At 40.0% G+C, this 20100-nt stretch overlaps 1 protein-coding gene across 2 annotated transcripts in view; it reads left to right on the top strand.

Moving 5' to 3' along the window:
• Nucleotides 1-7575: 7575 nt before the first annotated feature.
• Nucleotides 7576-20100, top strand: part of PROSER1 (proline and serine rich 1) — an 81757-nt gene continuing 69232 nt past the window's right edge. The window contains exons 1-2 of one of the 2 annotated variants that reach the window (XM_042959629.1): nucleotides 7576-7591; nucleotides 11838-11881. The gene's annotated coding sequence lies outside the window, so the exon portion shown is untranslated. Of the gene's footprint in view, nucleotides 7592-11837; nucleotides 11882-20100 lie in introns of those variants that run through there. The other variant, XM_042959676.1, reaches the window with a different exon arrangement.

Genomic DNA, 20100 nt, shown 5'->3' with positions numbered 1-20100 from the left:
TACCAGTGTGATGCCCCATAGGTGCGGATAAGGAAGTGAGAAAGAAATGGAGGAGGTGACAGGGCACAGGAGAGGCCAGAACTACAGGGGAAGTCTTACTTCTAGTGTCCACAATTAGATCCTTTTATCTTTTAGGTGAGGCTGCAATTTATAGTTAGTGCTAGTGTTATCGGTACAGAGTTCGGCAATTATAATTGGAAATGATTAGGCAATTATCCCAATATTCTTCAGGTAGCCCGTTCTGGACCCTAAGTTCGGAAAATGTCACATTGAAATAAAAACTTTGTTCGTGCCAGTTTTGAAAACACTTATTGATTCCCCGTGTTCTTGAATGCCTTAGACTCCAGGACCTATTTTATGTTTAAAAACTATTTTTTAATGTTTTATTTATTTTTGAGAGTGAGAGCACAGGTGGGAGTGGGGGAGGGACCGAGAGGGAAACAGACGATCTGAAGCAGGGGCTCAAACTCACCAAATGTGAGATCATGACCTGAGCCAATGTCGGACACTCAACCAACTGAGCCACCCAGGCGCCCTGACCAAGACCTATTTTAAATACCTTCAAGTTCCTGCTAATGCGCACTTGCATTTGCTTAAAGCTGGCTTTAGCATGTTTTTTTATAAAAGGCTCCTAAACTCTTTCCCAAACACACCAAATCTTTTTAGGGTTTTATTTTTTCCATATGTTAAAAAAAAATTCGCATATTTATGTTTAGATGATCCAGTGCTCTTTCAGAAGAGCGTGGTGCGGCCAGTTCTCAAGATCTGTTATTGCCAGAGCTCTGGGGAAAGGCTGTGGTTCACTGGAGCTCTCTTGTCACGGGACTCTTCTCGGCAGACATGACTTATGCTGAAGGATTGCTAACTCAGCAGGTGCAGGGAGAGACACAGACCCAGGCAGGTGCTCATAAAAAACCTGGAGAAGCACAAAGGGAGCATTCTCTGCTCTCTGCAGAAAATGCCACCCGTAGGAAGTAACGCTTTGTCTGTGAGGCGTGTGGGATTCATCATGGCCCACTAGGCAGAACGAGATCAATGCTATGGTCTGGGACGGGCTCAATGCGGACTATTGTGGCTGCTGTCGTGACTTCAATGACAGAGCAGGATAAACCCCATCTGGTTCCCGCACCCCGAAATGGCCATGGCGTCAAGTGGCCATTCCCATGTCCAAGGCAGAGTCGACCTAAAATCCCCCTGGTTACGCTGCCCTGTCTTAAGGGTCCCTCAGTTTCTACCGTTGTTTATTCTCCAGTATTCTGAATTTACACCTACACATAAACGTGTGAAGGGCTGGGAATGCAGAAAAGACCAGGCTGATTTTTCCAAAGACTTCCTCATTTAATTCAATTCTCACCTACTCCTCTGCCCCCGGCATTAGCTTTTTTGTGTCTATAATTTAGTCCAGCTAGGGTTTGGTGCTTCTCCATCCCCATAGGCATACAGATTTTGCTCAGTGTGTAAGTTCCTTAGGCTGGAAATGAAACAAATCAGGTAATTACACACTAAGGAGATAGTGACAAATCTGATTTTTTTTTTTTCTTTCAATGTCTGGGGCTGGTTCTTCCTTTAAAGAAAAATGTTTATTTTTAAGAGGTAGGATAGGGGCAGAGAAAGAGGGAGAGGGAGACAGAGAATCCCAGGCAGGCTCAGCACTGTTAGCACACAGCCCGATGCAGGGCTTGACCTCAAGAACTATGAGGTCATGACCTGAGTTGAAATCACGAGTAGGACATTTAACTGACTGAGCCACCCAGGCGCGCCAATAATTCTTCCTTCTATAAGACAGTCCCTCCCGTTGCAAGATATTTAGTAATCCTGGCTTCATCATTTCTGCCATTCCTGTCTCTATCCTACTGCATTGTGATAACCACAAAGCGCCCCCCCATACGTCTCCAAATACTCTCAATGAAGATCCATCATCAGAGACCGTCATGCCTACAATGCTAAGAACAGCTGCGGTGATGCTGTAAAGGCCTGCTGGGTACTCGGTACTGTACTGCTGGCTATCCTAGATAAACTAATCTCTAATGGTGGAATTTCAGGCACCTGATTGCGTGAATATTTGGGAGCCGACGAGACTTCCTGGTATACTCCAATCACATAGGAAGAGAAGCTGTTCCTGTGTGAGGCCAACCCTTGGCTGAGACCCAAAGTGAGGCAGGTCTCCTTCGTCACTGCCAGCATCTCGAGCAAGAAGGCTTCATCCACGGACTATGATATTTATTAGGGGCTGTCTGAGGACGTGGTTCTACAAAACAGAGTATAGCTATTTTGTCTGTCATTGCCAGAATTTATAAAAGGTCTATCTAGTTTACACCAAGCTTTCCCACTTCAGCTGCCAACATGGCACGCAAGGGCTGTAAGAATTCAGAGTATCTGATGGCCCGCCATGCCTCCAGCTGGCCTGGCCCTCACTGGCTCACGAACAGTGCTGTTCTGACAGCAGGGAGAAGAACCCCCATAAAGCTGTCTTCGAACACTAGCTCCTAGCAGCCGCAGTTTGAATTCAGAGAGCCTTGGAAATCAGTTTTAACCTGTGACAGAAAAGGAGCCACATGAGAATGTCTGTCTTGAAATGATGGCTCCTTCGAGGAGTTTTGAGGCTTTGGAAACAATAATGAATATTTACACTGACTGAAGAAACTGGTCATTACTTACATCCATTTTTCACATTAGAATCATTGTAACATTTTGCTTGGAAAAAAAAAAAAAAGACTTTCCAACTGTTAAAAATACTTCCAGCCCAATGTTCTCTGCTCCATTTAGGATAAGCATATTCCTTGCTCAGTTTACCAGATTAGATCTCCAAATAGGGTCTGTCACTGGTTTGAAGAGTAATGTCTGACTGAGGAAAAAAAGAAAAAAAAAAAAAAGATTCCTTATCTTTTTCTTGAAAATTATGGAAAAGATCATATCCCCTTTATTTTCTAAGCATTCTTAGGTGCATATATACTGAAATTGTTGGACAGCACTTAAAAAGCCATCTCTTCCATAGATGCCTCTTCTTTCCCAATTTACCTTTTCTCTCACTGTGCACTGGAGAAAACCAGATGTTTCTAGGTGACTGAAACAAGGGAGCCTACAGCTTGATGGGTATGAATGAGTTAAAGTCCCTCAACTGCTTCTGTCAAGGGTCTGCTTCTTGGGGTCACACATGAGCCTCTGGTTTCACTTCAGAGACCAATCTGAGAATAATTTTTGTAGTCAAAGAGAGCATAATCTCAACACGGCCCTCAGCGTAGCATGCGGTGAGCCCGAACTTCTCCAAGGCATCATGAAAGGAAGATATACCCCATGCTAAGTGCCCTGAGGTTGCAAACGACTCAAGGCTATTTAGTAGTTAACAATTAGTAAATTCTATCTGGGAAATACCAGTTAGTCTTCACTAGTTAGAGGTAGGAAAGTTGGATAGATCTTCTTACACACAGCACTGCTGAAGGGGGGTATATTACACTGAGAGCAAATCTCCGATCCGGTTCTGACATCCATACAAGCCTTGGCAAGCAAGCACAACACCAATCACAGCCTATTCTGTAAGCTCAGTGAAGTAGCAGCTGTCTGTCTTTGTAAGCACTCCCATAAATATCATGTCTGAAAGATTCACTCAGGGCAAAAATCCAAGAGGTGAAATCTTGTCTCAGTAGCCATGTGTGAGACAAGTTAGAGTCTTAAGCCAAAGTTGCCTTTCTTCAGGGTCTGGATTCTCACGGTACCTGTATGACACTTTTGGGCAATCCACATACCTTAGGTGCCACTCAGTTTGCCAATGGAAAATTATCTCTAACACCCATTATGCTCAGATTAACTAGCGATAAAGTCTTTGATGTCCATTGGAGATCGCTGAAGTTCTTGTGACTGCCTCTCTAAGGTAGACCTTTGATTAAGAATCTTTCAGATGTTTATGAATCTCTCATGGGGTCTGTACTCCAGATTGGAGCACATCAATTGTGAAGCAATTGCCCCTACATGTAGAGTCAAAAATATAAATCACATGTTCTACATGAACTATGTAAGATATATTATGGATGATATAAAAGACGGTTTAGAAAGTCACAGGACCATCAGACCAGATAAAGTCATCCATAACTGAATAAGTCAAACAGAGAGAGCAAACATTTTATGATCTAATATTTAGGACCCATATTTAGGTCCATATTTATAAAAAATAAACAGTCCAGGAAGATGATTTAGACATACTTTTTCTCATTCCTCCCACTATGTACAACAAAAATCCCTGGATGTTTTGTACACAGCAAACATATGCAGAATCTGAAAGGTAGAGACAAACAGGCAGGCTGACTAGGGACTTCCAGGCTTGAGAAATGACATGGTTGTGTGTTCCTTGGGTTTTCCTTCTGCCTCATGTATCCCGGACTGGGTGCTTGGAGAAATGAGCAACTTAAAAAAAAAATGCCAAGGGGCTCCTGGGTGGCCCAGTCGGTTAAGCGTCCAACTTCAACTTGGGTCATGATCTCGTGGTTTGTGAATTCGAGCCCCGCGTCGGAGCCTGGAGCCTGCTTTGTATTCTGTGTCTCCTCCTCTTTCTGCCCCTCCCATGCTCATCCTCTGTCTCTCTCTGTCTCTCAATAATAAATAAACGTTTAAAAAAAAGTGCCAGTGGGTCCAGTCAAAACAACAAGAACAACGATAATAAACACCTGCTCTCTCTAGCCAAAGAACCAGGTAAGGGGAAGATCAATAAGACAGAATATTTTTATTTATGCATTTATTTAAAGTTTATTTTTATTTATTTTGAGAGAGAGAGATAGAGAGCAAGGCAGGGAGAGGCAGAGAGAGAAGGAGAGAAAGAGAATCCCAAGCAGGCTCCACGCTGTCAGCACAGAGACCCTTGAGGGGCTCAAACTCATGAACCGTGAGATCACGACCTGAGTGGAGATCAAGGGTCCCAACACTCAACCAACTGAGCCACCCACGTGCCCCTAGACAGAACATTTTTAGATAATAATTGTTCTACTCTAGCCAGATCCCTCACCCATGACAATAAAAGCTGAGTGGGAAGACTAGAGTTTCCCTCCTCACCAGGCTGTAATGAGGTCCCCAAGACCCTTCACACAATCATCCAAATGGCATCAGAAAGGGCCAAGTAATGGGCTGGGACTGCCACCCCGACCTGCAGTAATGAGATGCCCCACTGTGATGGTATCAGAACAGAACGAGGAAACAGGATGTTACCAATACCCGGTGGTAGGGAGCCACCCGCCACACGATGGTGTTGGTGGACCTAAGAAGAGATGCTTCAACCACTTCCGGGCAGGGAAGTGTCATTGGAAGCCTGGTGGGGAGCCAGAACTCCCAGCCCCACCCAGCAGTAACAAGGGGTCCTTCTGGTGTCAATGGAGATTGTGTGAGGAACCTTGACTTCTATCCCTGTTTGCAGTAACCAGATGGCCCCTCTCCTCCTTCCCCTGCTAGAGTGCTGTCAGCAAAAAACACCTAAAACAGAAACTTTAAATAAGACCCAGAGTCTCACAACACAAAATTCAAACTGTCTAAGTTTCCATAGAAAATTACTTGTCAACAAGGAACCAGAAATGAAATATATATTCCTCAGACTGAATGAGAAAAAAATCGAAAGATGCCAGTATCTAGATGACAGAGATGCTAGAATTGTTTGGCAAAGGTTTTAAAGCAGCTATCATAAAAATCCTAGCAATTATGAGCAGAATTGAAAGAAATGAAAACAACAGAAAGTCTCAGCAAAGCATGCAATAGAAGATAGAAGAAAGGACCAAATGGAAATTTTAGAACTGAAAAATAGTCAAAATTTAAAAAAAATTCTTGGGGTGCCTGAGTGACTCAGTAGATTAAGCACCTGGATCTTGATTTCTGCTCAGGTCATGATTTCACAGTCCTGAGATCGAGCCCCACATCAGGCTCCAAGCTGGGCCTCAAGCCTACTTAAGATTCTCTTTCTTCCTCTCCCCCTGCCCTAGCTTGCCCTCACTCATGCTCGCTCTCTCTCTCTCTCTCAAAACAAAAACACAAAAACAAAAACAAAAAAAATAAAGTAGATGAGTTCAACTGTTAAATGAAGAAGACAAAGGAAAGAATGAGCAAGATTGAAAAATTAAAAATAGAAATGATCCAATCTGAATAAAAGGGAAGGTAAGACTTTAATAAGAACAGGGGCACCTGGGTGGCTCAGCTGGTTGAGGTTCTGACTTCAGCTCAGGTCATGATCTCACATTTCTTGGGTCCGGGCCCCACATTGGACTCTGTGCTGACAGCTGGAGCCTGGAGCTTGCTTCGGATTCTGTGTCTCCCTCTCTCTCTCTGCCCCTCCCCTGCTCATGCTCTGTCTCTCTCTCTCTCTCAAAAATAAATAAATAAACATTTAAAATAATAAGAACAAAAAAGCCTCAGGGACCCATAGAGCTATAATACAAGAGTTAACATTTGTGTCATCAGCCCTCCCAGAGGAGAGGAGGAAGAAGATGGGGCTGAAAAAATACTCAAAGAAATAATGGCCAAAAAGTTCCTGAATTGGGAAAAAGACACAAACCTACAGATTGAAGAATGTCAGAAAATCTCAAATGGATAAACTGAAAAAAGCCATACCGGGAGCTGTCACAGACCATCTTCCCAAAACTAAGAACAAAGAAAAAAATTTTGAAAGCAGAAGGTGGGAGTGTTTGGGAGGGAGGGAGAGAAGGAGAGAAATGCCTTATCTATAGGTCAAACAATTAGAATGAGAGCAGATTTTTCAAATGAAACCCTGGAGGTCAGGAGGAGGGGGTGTGACATTTTTTTAAGGGTTGAACAAGACAACATTGTCCAGCCAGAATCCTGTATCCAGTAAAAATATCTTTCAAGAGTGAAGGGGAAATCGAGTCATTCTCAGATGAAGGAAAGCTAGGAGAATTTTTCACCAAAGAACTATCCTGACCTAAAAGAATGTCTAATGAAGTTCCCTAAACAAAAAGAAAGAAACTTGGAACATCAAAAAGGAAAAAAGAACATGGCAAGTAAAACCATGGGTAAATAAAATAGGCTTTCCTTCTCCTCTTGAATTTTTGAAACTATGTTTGACTGTTTAAGCAAAAGTCATAGCACTCTCTGATGCAGTTATAAATGTATATAGAGGGGATATTTAAAGACACTATATTATAAATGGAGGAAGATATAGGATGTACAGGGAGATAAGGTCCTATACTTTGGTTGAGCAGTTAAATGACATTATCAGTGATCATTTAACCATGTATATACATACACAGACATATACTCAAAGTGCACTTAAATACAGTATGTGTACTCCAAACAAAATTCTTAAATGAAATAAAAGTCTCTTGGAGGGGCATCTGGGTGGCTCAGTTGGCTAGGCATCTGACTTCTGCTGAGGTCACAATCTCAGGGTTTGTGAGCTTGAGCCCCACCCCTCGCTTTGCACTCTCTCTCCCTTTCTCTTTGCCCCTTGCTCATGTGAGCTCTCTCTCTCAAACGAATGAATGAACAAATGAATAAATAAGTAAATAAGTAAATAAATAAATAAATAAATAAGAATTGAGATTCAATGTTACCAAAAAAAAAAGTTTCTTGGATATTTCATGTTATTCTGGAAAGAAGATGAAGGGTGAGGGGATTTTTTTTATTGACTGAATTTAATCTTTAAAAGGATGATGGTATTTGCTTATAATTAACTAGATTTAACTTTCTGTATATGTAGTGTGAGCTTAAAATAATATATAAATTTATTTTAATAATTATAAAATTATATATTAATATATATATTTGTATTTACATATGATATTTTTGAATTAGTACCTTGAGAAACTCCTACGAGTTGCATGTTTAGTAGCAAAATAGTGGAGTATTTTCTCCTGTGAATTTACAACACTCCCATAAGAGACACCAGGAAGAGACACCATATTTAGAACTACTTTATAGAAGCAAAAATTATGTCTTAGAGAAGTTCAGTGACATATAAAATTGTAGATCAAAGATTAAAACCCAACTCATCTTATTTCAAGTAGGGTCGTCTTTAGTAAGCATTAGGTACCAGAACGTACAGGTGGCATTCATTTCAATTCCTGCTTAAATGTCAATAGCTTTCATTTTGATTCTCTTTCTGTCACTGAGAACCAGTGTAACCTAGTTGTTTCACTTTTTCTCACCACTACCAGGGACATTACTTCTTTTTCTCTTCTATTGCCGGGAGTGTAGTTGCTACGTTTTGTCTCTAATGTCCTACATTTCTCCTAAGATGTTTTTAGGTATTTGTTCAAATGTATTCAAAGAAAAAAAAATACTCTAGTACATGATATTTTTATCTAGAGCAGAATTAATCAAATAAATCACTTATTTTTGATATGGTACAAACAACATACAAATCCTGGAATGAAAACCAGGTTGCTGTGAATTAAGAAGCTTCTCAGAACTGGGCAGACGCCCCACGTCTGTTATACAGTCCCGTCTGGGACTCTGACACAGCCCCTCTTCCTTTATGGTCTCCTAGGGAGCCATATTCTCTCTGGATCACAAGCACAGCATATTTAAAAAAAAAAAATAGCATTACATTTGGAGTCAGAAAGCCTGAGCTTGATATAGTGGACATCTGTTGGCTGCTCTAATATTGTGTGTGTGGCAATTTAAAGTAGTATAAAAACAATGAGATGATTGGGCACAAATCCATCTCAATCTGTAACATAGTTACATAGCATTTTGAAGTTCTCTAATCAAGACTTCATGCCCCACTTTTAGAGGTGGTTACTCACTTTAAAATATCCTTACCAAAATATGCACGAGGGGGTCTACTGGGGTAGCTTATAAGACATTACTAATAACTTGTCAATGGTGAAGTGAGTAATGCTCAAATCAGGTAATGTGGATTGGGAATATTGCACAGTCTCTTTCAGGAGTTGAAGTGTAAAATCCATCAGGTCCGGTGGTCATGCCACGTGCCTGCTGGACGACGGGAGCAGTGGTCTTCAATCGGGGCCACATGTACCCTTGGAGGTATGAGAAGATTTTCCAAAGGATGTTAAGGAAATCTACCTCCAGATCTTTACATTTCTCTTGTACTCTTTTCTAAAATGGGTTTGCCTGGGAATGTGCCTGCTGAAGGTCTCCACTCCTTTCTGTCACCACTCTTGCAATGTTCTTCTATCACAAAAGAAAAGCAGACTTCTCCTCCAGGACCAGGGACATAATTTGTGGAGCCCTGTGCAAATGAAAATGTGGGGCCACTTTTTCCAAAATTATTAAGATTTTCAAGACATTCACAGCAGAGCATTAAACCTAGTGTGGGACCCTTCTGAACTAGGGGCTCTGTGCCAGCACCCACGATACCCCCCTGCTCTCAGCCATAGCACACTTCATAATAGCACATTCTTTGATGGAGGCTGGCAATGTAAAGACACTGGATGACAGATTAAAAAAAAAAAATTCCGCATATTAGAATTGGTACTTTATTTACCAATAAAGTACTTTTACGGGTCAGGTGGTTTCTAATTTATTGTTTTCAAAACACTGAAAGAGGATGGAATCAAGTTGTCAGATGAAAGAGAAAGATGATCAAAATTAATTTTGAGGACAGATCACTATGTGATTTTTGGCACATAATTGAGAAGGAGTTCAAAGAATTGAATGACATTCCTATAACAAAACTCCTTTGATTCCCATTCATTTATATGAATTAGTTTTCTCTGAAATTTTGTCTATTAGAATGCTAAATAGGAAGAAAATCAGTCCTGAATCCTGTCTCATTTTAGTTAATAAATATACATGAATATATGTAGATATATATGAAATAAATGTTTTAAATCTCCAACTATCTTATGAAAAAATACAATTATAATAAAATTTTATCTTCTGTTTAATAATTTTCTAACAAAATATGTGCACTATGTTTATGATATTTTTATTAATTTTAGTGTAATTGCAATGACAGCTTAGTCCAGGAAGGAAAAAATTCTTGAGTTAAAATTTAATTGTATCCATGTATTTTTATTATGATATGTTGATCACTGAAGCCCTTTCAAGCATAAAATATAATAAATTAAGATGAAAATCTATAAGGGAAGAAAATGAAAACAAATTCAAAGAGAAAGATGAATACTATAAAACTTCTTACTATTGAAGAAGTTGTTCTTTTTGTAATGGCTGGTGATGTTATAAATTCATGGTATTTAGATTCTATATACTACATTTTGAAAAATAATGTAACCATTTTATTTTAAAATGCCAAATATTTTCAACCTCCCAGAAATTAGGTCCTTAGCAATTACTAAATCTTATGACAAAAAAATTTACATATCATTTTTAAATGTGTAAGTTTCATTTTTTAAAAAATTGGTAGAGTTCAGGATTATAAAGACACTGGAGACTGCCATTTGGGGGCCTAAAGGGCCCTGTGCAAGCTAGTCCTACCTTCAGAATATTGTTGGGACTTTCATATATGTACTAGTTGCAAGTGCCCAGAGCAGTGGTTTTTAACTCTGGCTACACAGTAGAATTACCTTGGGACCCTTTAAAAATACTGATGGTTGATGGAATTAACAAGTCATGGGAATAAAAGGCACAGCGTAAGGAACATAATGATATTGTAATAACATCGTGTGGTGGAGGATGGTATCTACAGTTCTAGTGAGAAGAGCATAATGTATAGATGCTGGCGAGGATGTGGAGAGACGGGAACCCTCTTGCACTGTTGGTGGGAACCAAACTGGTGCAGCCGCTCTGGAAAACAGTGTGGGGGTTCCTCAAAAAATTAAAAATAGACCTACCCTATGACCCAGCAGTAGCACTGCTAGGAATTTACCCAAGGGATACAGGAGGGCTGATGCACAGGGGCACTTGTACCCCAGTGTTTATAGCAGCACTCTCAACAATAGCCAAATTATGGAAAGAGCCTAAATGTCCATCAACTGATGAATGGATAAAGAAATTGTGGTTTATACACACAATGGAGTACTACGTGGCAATGAGAAAGAAGGAAATCTGGCCTTTTGTAGCAACGTGGATGGAACTGGAGAGTGTGATGCTAAGTGAAATAAGTCAGGCAGAGAAAAACAGATACCATATGTTTTCACTCATATGTGGATCCTGAGAAACTCAACAGAAGATCAGGGAGGAGGGGAAGGGGGGGGAAAGTTACAGAGCGGGAGGGAGGCAAACCATAAGAGACTCTTAAAGACTGAGAACAAACTGAGGGTTGATGGGGGTTGGGGGAGAGGGGAAAGTGGGTGATGGGCATTGAGGAGGGCACTTGTTAGGATGAGCACTGGGTATCGTATGGAAGCCAATTTGACAATAAATTATATTTAAAAAAAAAGAATAGCATAATGTATAAACTTGTTGAATCACTGTAATACACCTGAAACTAATGTAACTAATGTTGTCACTAATACACCTGTAACTAATGTAATGCAGTTGTGTATCAACTGCACTCAAATAAAAAATATAATAATAAAAATAAAAACAGTGACATTTGAGTCCCTCTCCAAAGATTCTGATTAAATGGTGAGGCATGAGCCAAACCATCTCTGTTTCCCAGGTGATTCTAATGTGCAGCCAGGACAGAAGCCACCGGTCTGAGACAAATATTGGAACTTTCCTGAGCTACAACCTGGCAGTGTGACAGTTTTGTGTGTGTGTGTGCCCGCTTGCTAAATATATGTTGGATGAGATTTTGTTGGAGACTTGCTGTCATTGTAGCATTCTACCTGGAAGCAATATTGGAGGACCGAATTATAGCCCCCTCCGACTCTTAAATGAGGTTCCAATATTTACCAAAGAGCACAACATTTGCCATGCAGTCAAACTAACTTAGGTAAATTCACACAACAGCCTTTCCAACCCCCTTCTTCCCTTCCCAACAGACATCTGCGTTATGTATGTCCGGGCCTGAAGTCCATCAGCCAAGGTAACAAAATAGCCAGGACTGGATTTGGGGATGGGGGCACGTGAGTTAAGGCTAGAAACAAGATAGCTTCAGGAATATTGCCAGAATGTTTTCTCCATACTGGATATAAAGATGGACATGTATGATGTGAGTTGCTGCGGGCCACTGTTGTGGGAACTCAAGGGAAGCCAGTCTTAGGATGAAGCCAACACTGGAATACAGAGGGCAGAAAGCAAAGGAAATCTGGTGAGAGAGCTAAACCACCAGACTGAGCCGTATCAGATGTATCACGTACTTAAGCCAATATACTCTCTCCAATAAGCCAGTCTGAGTCAGATAAGACCATGGGCTTTAAAAGCAGACTGCCCAAATCTAAAGCCCAGTTTGGTAATTCACTAACTCGGTCATCTTGGCAGTTACTCCAAGGCACTGTCCCTCAGTGTCCCCATGTGTAAGATGGGCTATTAACACCTTCATTATAGAGTTGCCATGAGCACTAAGGGGGTTAATGCTGGAAAATTCCTTAGAACGGAACAAGGCAAGAACCATGCTATGATTTAAAGCAATTATTGCTTTACTTGGGCTTAGTGTTACTTCCTGTTGAAAACATCCTAACTGCTATGTTTGAATTTTGATTCCACGAGTGATCTGAAGCAAATAATTTAAACCTCTGGGCCCTGGTTTCCCGATTTATAAAGTAAGAAGGTTGGTCTGTGATCTCCAAGGTACCTTCCAGCTCCGTTTTAGTAAATATGGTTAATATACATTACATTTCAAGCTGTTTTCTCTCCCAGTATGATTTAGAATGCAAATACCAGAGTTCATGAGTCTTTCTTTTATTCATGTGTTCAATAAATATTTATTAAGAACCCACCAAATGCCAGGCACTGTTCTAAGCACTAAGAATATAGTGATGTTCAAAATTGATTTAAAAAATCCCTACTTCATGGAGTTCCTATTTTGGTGGACATAGATAAACAAATAAGTACATAAAATATATAGTATATGAGGCCATGATGAGTTCTATGGAGAAAAGGAAAGCAGGAAAGGAGTAGGAAATAAAAGGGGGCAGGGCCAATTTTAAATAGACCTGTAAATTCCCAGGTTCTTGAGGACTGACTGACATAAATCAGCAAGTATAAAAATGAGATTAAAGTTAGTGGTCTCAAGGAAGATAATGGTGGTGAGCCTGTGAGCAGGGTCCTATTTAATGTGAGGTAAGGAAGCCTAAGTTTCAAAGACCCTCACGTGCATGTGCCATTTTGAGGACCCCATGGGGAGCTACCAATGAGTTCTCATGGTATTTTGTATTCTTTTACTTGAAAAGGACACCCCATAATGTAGAAGTTTTAGGTCCCACAAAATTTGGATCTGCCCTTGTTGTACACATTCAGTGGGCAGGGAGGCAATGGTGTGGATCATGCTAGAAGCATCCAGAGCACCCAGGATGCCCACTCAGACCTGCTGCTGCATAATTATCTGCCATCTCAAAACCACTGGTGGATTGCATTATTGTTCTCCACTCTTCACCCCACCCCTGCCTTTCTCTACCACCTTAGTCATGGGATTTCACAGCTCATCCTACAAGAGACAGGATCCTTGTCTCACTGATGTTACCTTTAACTATAGGGCTTGCTTAGGCGAAAGGAACATTCTGAATGCGATGAGAATAAAGACTTTAAAATATGCCTATGGGCTGGTGATTTTCCTTTTGTGCTCTTTCCTTTTGTCATGAAAAGAATCTGTCCAGCGTAGCCTTCTGGCCTTGTTCAAGGAGTAATACCCAGAGCAGATCTGAACTCAAGCTAAGCCTGAAGCCAGGCCCAGCTAAGCCCGCCTGGATCAGTTGCACCCAGTCAACCCACAGACAAGAGTGAGAAATAAATGCTTATTTTTTGGTACCAACCACGATGAGATTTTGTGGTTTTCAACTCTTTGCATAATTGTAGCAACAGCTGACTGATAGAACAAATTATGCAATTTTGTCAGCTTAGGCTAAACTATGCTGCAGTAACAAAGACCTCTACATTTATGGCTCACCTTAGATGCCATCATGGGGCAGCTGAGGCTCTGTTCCGTATTTTCACTCAGGGATCCTGTCTGTCAGAAAGGCCCTTGTCTGGATTTACTGGTCTCCTAGTGGAGGGTACAGAGATGGGGACTCTGTACTAGCTCTGGAGACTTCTGCTTAGAAATAACACACACATGACTTCGCTCACATTTTACTGGCCAAAATACATTATACAGCTGTACCTGCTTAGGGCAGGAATGCACAGTCCTCTTGCATGGAGCCACACAGAAGGAACGAACCCACAGGAAGGCCTCTACCTCGGGTAGAAGCAGCGGATACTTTGAAAAATAATAAAAATCTACCACAACAAAATAGCTTGAACATTTTGGGTAGACACAATGAAGGCATGGGTTGACTCTAACTTGTGCCACATCATTTTCTGATTGACTGAAATTATGCCATAACTTGAATCTGCAAAGCAGAGGCTGTGTTTGTGTGCTCCTGTGGATCATACACCTCCTCTCATGGGATGTGCCCATCACTCTTCCTAGGACAGACAAGCAATGATAGAAAGCCTGTAATTTTCTCCCTAAAACTATCAACACTGCTCTGCTTTCCAAGCATCAGTGTTTTCCATGGAAAAGAAATTAGATATATAATGAAGGTTCCAAATAAAGCAAGACAATTGCGCAGGGAAGCCATGATGGTATAAGGCCCCCCATTTTCCTTTGTTGCTCTGGAACAGGGAGTTCCCAAGTGTTTGGACGTCGAAATTGATACTGCTGACCTCGGAATTCATCCAACTCCCACCATCCCCTTCACACCACAAAAGCCAAGTTTTATATTTCATCCTAGCATGGAAGGAACATTCTGTAATTTCTTTCACCCATGAATTACTTTCTAAAGAACCAGTAAATCAAAGTTGTGCATAATTTCTCTTTCCCTCCCTCTCTCTCTCTCTCTCTTTTTTTTTTTTTTGAAAAGTCATCTTTATTATTGTGTGGTTCTTTCTGGCATTAGTATTTTGCTCATAAATCAAGATGGTCACCTTCTGTGAAGGGGGATACCAAAGTATAATTTAACCATCCACCTAGCCACTTGAGCTAGAGACCTAGGTATCTCCATAATCTTTTTCTCTTTTTTCTCTGCTACCATGGCCTTAGTTCAAGCCCTTAGAAATATTTGCTATGTTATTCTCTTAGCCTTCTAATGGCCTCCTAACCTTGAATCTCTTCCATCTCTACTCCCTTAAAAATGCCAGTAAGAACAGAGATTCTTCTAGTACTTTCTTTTGGTAACTGGCCTAGGGAAGTTTGGGATGGTTTGTAATCGATTAGAAATAAGAGATTGATACCTCAGGTAAATTGGGCATCAAATAATGAAACTTTAGCTGATAATTTTGCATTTTCTTTTGATATGTGGTGTCTTTTTGGAATCACGCCGCCTCCCCAAAAAAGCAAAAAGATAAATAGAATCTATTTTGGAGTCTCCTTTATCAGAAGAGCTTAGGAAAACAAAAGGCCTCAGTAATAACAAGGCAACTCAAGGTATTTGAGATCTTGATTAAGCACTTGTGAAAGGTGATAGAATTTCATGAATCCCTGGCTCATGGCAGTCACTAAATACTTTTTGTTCTCCCAAGGAATAGCAAATGATTGCTTGCATTGAAATTTCAGGAAGATACTGGAGTTGGCACAGATCCACAGCTGTAAAGTACATGGTTCAGGGAAGGATCAAGGAAAAGAATAATATTTGGATTTGGATCCCAGAAAGATTTTTAACCCACCCTCTATAGCTCATCATTTTATTTGTATCTAGCTTATCCTTCCCAAGTTTCTTTTGAAAAATTAAGCATGGGTTTGTGTGTTTTTGAGTGTGTATGCATGTATATATGTGTGTGTGTGAATATGTATTTACACAAACATATATAGGTATGTATATATATATATATATATATATATATATATACTTATATTTACATACGTATGTTATATATATAATTTCCCCTTATTTCTTTTTTAAAAAAAATTTTTATGTTTATTTATTTTTGAGAGAGAGCACAAGCAGGTGAGGGGCAGAGAGAGAGGGAGACATAGAATTCGAAGCAGGCTCCAGGCTCTGAGCTGTCAGCACAGAGCCCGATGCTGGGCTTGTACCCATGAATATGAGATCATGACCCAAGCTGAAGCCAGAGGCTTAACCAACTGAACCACCCAGGGGCCCAATTCCCCCTTATTTCTTATACAAGGTAGCATACTATATATTTATTTGCAATGTGCTTTTTTTTTAGCTTCTGAATATAGTTTGAAAATAATGCTATACCAGTTCATAGAGCTCTACCTTAGTATTTTTCATTTTTCACTAACAATCTATTATATGGCTATCTTATAGTTTATTCAGTCAGTTCTCTCAGAATGGTCCCAGTTTTTCTCCAATATTTTGTTATTTCAAACAATGTTGTAATTAGTAACTTTGTGCAAATGTTGTTTCAAATTGATTCATGTTGTGGACAGGTGCCTTCACAATACAGTCCCAGAAGGGAGATTGTTGGATAGAAAGGCAAATGCATATGTGGTATTACTGGATACTGTTAAATTCTCTTACGTTACGTTTGTGATAGTTAATTTTATGTGCCAGCTTGCTGGGCCATGGTGCCCAGATACGTGGTCAAACATTATTCTGTGTGATTTTGTAAGGGTGTTTCTTGGGTGAGATTAACATTTAAATTGCTTGGCTTTGAGGAAAGCAAATTGTCCTCCAGAATGTGGGTGGGCCCTCACCAATAAGTTGAAGACCTCTATTGAGCAAAAGACTGACTTTCCCTGAGCGAGAGGGTAATTTCTGCCAACAAACAGCCTTTGGACTTCAACTGAAGCATCAGGTTTTCCTGGGTCTCTAGCCTGATGGCCCACCCTGCAGATTTAGGGCTTGCCAGCCCTCATAATCATGGTAGTCAATCCCTTAAAATACATACATTCACACCTACATACACATACACGTACACGTACACGTACATATACATATACATATACATACATCCTATTGGTTCTGTTTCTCTGGGGAACCCAGGCTAATTTTGTGGTTATACCATTTTGCACTACCAGTAATGTATGAGGAATGCCTCTTTGCTAAGCATTTGAATTTTTGCCAAACTGATAGGTAAGAAATGATATCTTGGTGTAGTTTTAATTTGTGCTTCTCCTATTATGAGTGAAATAGAGTATCTTTTTATATAAAAGACCACTTATATATTTTCTCCAGTGAAGTACCCTGAGAAGATTTTTATGACGTAAACATCTCTTGTTGTGGACCAAGCTAAATTGCTGTCAGAAAGATAGACTAGGTCTCCAAGGTTAATGTAATCACGTTTCTAATAAGCATAGCCATTCCTCTGTAGAATTCAGAGTACGCATACCCTTTATTTCACTGTACTTACATTTCATTTTTTGTTAACCAGTATTTGAGTAGCAAGATAGTGTATACCGAGGAATTCTCTTTGATTAAATGTGTCCTGATAAGATTCTAGATTTTACAACACAATTGAGAAAACTCTCAGGTGTAAGAGATGCTTTGTTGGGCACCTGGGTTCCTGACCTGGCATCTTTCTATTAGGTAGAGTAGGGTTTTCTTTCTCCTTATCCTTCATCTTACATGCCCACCCCCCACCCCACACCCCTCCGGGCTTTCTGAAGTCGTCTTTGTACTGATTGAATAAACACAAGTCTGTGCTTTTTCCCTGTATAGCCAAATGCTTTCTTTTATTAACACTAGCAAGTGTAAATAGCTTCTCAAAAAGTACAAAGTGAATGCATTTCAAGTCAAATCTGCCTCCAAGGTGCTAACTCTGAAGAAAACTTAACTTTAACATGAACATTAGTTTCCAGGGTGGATTGCGTATCCCTAAATGATCATCCATTTTCCCAAAACTGCCAGCAGGAAATGTGTTTGATAGGAATGGAGATAGAAAGGACCAGCAAATAGAAAGCTAGCATTTCTCCAATAGCTGATGGTTGCCACGTGGCAGCATGTGAGATGAATACACCTTGCAGACATGTTCTGTTTTCTTTAAGTTTGAATTAGTTGCATTCATCTAAAAGCTCAGAAAATTTATTGAGCAATTTCATTGTGGACAGTTCCTCATTTTTCTCCACCATTTTCTTTCAAACACGTTGTGATGAATGCATGTAATGAATGCAAATGTTGCTTTGCCTGGTGGAGGTGTAATTCCGTGAAAAGTTCCCAGAAGGGAACTTCAAGAGTTTTTAAAACTCTGAATGTTTACTTAAAAAAAGGGAGAGATCTGGCAATGCTGGACCAATATTCCTCACTGGTTATAATTCATATGGACATCTTGAGCAAGAAGAACAGAGGTGGAGGCATCACACCTCCTGATTTCAGACTATATTATGAAGTTACAATAATCAAAACAGTATGATCCTGGCATTAAAATATAGACAGACCAATGGAAAAGAATAGAGCCCAAAAATACGTTCACACATTTACATTCAACTAATCTCCAACGAAGGTGCCAAGAACACATAATGGGGAAAGGGTAGCCTCTTCAATAAACGGTGGGAAAATTGGACATCCACAGGCAGAAGAATGAAATTGGCCTCTTCTCTCACACCACATACAAAAATCAACTCCAAGTAGGTTAAAGACTTAAACAGTACTTGAAATTATAAGACTACTAGAAGAAAACATAAAGCAAAAGCGTCCTGACATTTGTTCTAGATGATTTTTTGGATATGATCCCCAAAACATAGGCAAGGAAAGCTAAAAAAAAAAAAAAAAGACACATGGAATTGTATGAAATTAAACTTCTGCCCAGGAAAGAAAACAATCAACCAAGTGAACAAACAGCCTATCAAATGGGAGAAAATATTTGTAAATCATACATCTGATAAATGGTTAATATCCAATACATAAGGAACTCAAACAATTCAATAGCAAACAACAAAGAACCCGATTTAAAAATGAGCAAGGCATATAGCCATGTCTTGGAAGAAGATATACAAATGGCCAACAGTTAATTAAAGTGTTTTTAGCATCACTAAGCATCAGGGGAAATGCACATCAAAGCCACAGTGCTGTATCATCTCACACCTGTTGAAATGACTATCATCAAGGAGATAAAAGATAACAAGTGTTGGTAAGGACGCAGAGAAAAGGGAACGCTTGTGCACTGTTGGCAGGATGTAAATTCGTACAGACATCATGGAAGATAGTATGGAGGTTCTTCAAAAAATTAAAATAGAACTACCATATGATCCAGCCATCCCACTGCTAGATGTATATTCAAAGGAAACAGAACCAGTATCTCAAAAGGACGTCTGCTCTCCCATGTCCATTTTAGCATTATTCACACTAAGCCAAAATATGGAAACAACCTAAGCGTCTGTTGAAGGATGAAGGGGTAAAGAAAATGTGATATAGGGGCACCTGGGTGACTCAGCCTGCTAAGCCTCTGCCTTCGGCTCAGGTCATGATCTCACAGTTCGTGGGTTCAAGACCCGTGTCAGATTCTGTGCTGACGGCTCAGAGCCTGGAGCCTGCTTCAGATTCTGTGTCTTCTCTCTCTCTGTCCTTCCTCTGCTCAAGCTCTCTGTCTCTCTCTCTCAAAATAAATAAATGATCACCTAAAAAAAAAAAAAAAAGAAAGAAAATGTGATATAAATATATACACTAGAATACTATCAAGCTTGAAACAAAAGAAGGAAATCCTACCAGTTGTGACAACATAGATAAACGTGAGGGCATTATGTTAAGTGTGATAAGCCAGACGCAAAGAGGTGAATACTACATGATATCACTTATACATGGAATCCAAAAAAACAAATTTACAGAAGCAGAGTAGAATGGTGGTTGCCAGGGTCTGGGGGTGAGGGAAATGGGGAGATGGTGGTCAAAGGGTACAAAGCTTTAGCTATGCAGGGTAAGTTTTTTAGATCTAATGTGCAACGTGGTGACTCTAGTTAATAACACTGTATTGTACACTTGTAACTTATTAACAGAATAGATCTTAAGTGTTCTCACCACAAACACCCACACAAATGGTAACTATTTGAGGTGATGGAAATGTTACTAGCCCGATTATGGTAATCATTTCACAATGTACATGTACATCCAAACTTCATGTTGCACACTAGAAATATATACAATTTAATTTGTCAGTTATACTTCAGTAAAGCTGGGGGGTGGGGGAAAGAAACCAAACTCAATGTCAATT

Source organism: Panthera tigris, chromosome A1 (genome assembly GCF_018350195.1).
Source record: "Panthera tigris isolate Pti1 chromosome A1, P.tigris_Pti1_mat1.1, whole genome shotgun sequence".
NCBI lineage: Eukaryota > Metazoa > Chordata > Mammalia > Carnivora > Felidae > Panthera > Panthera tigris.
This window is presented reverse-complemented; position numbering and strand designations above follow the sequence as displayed.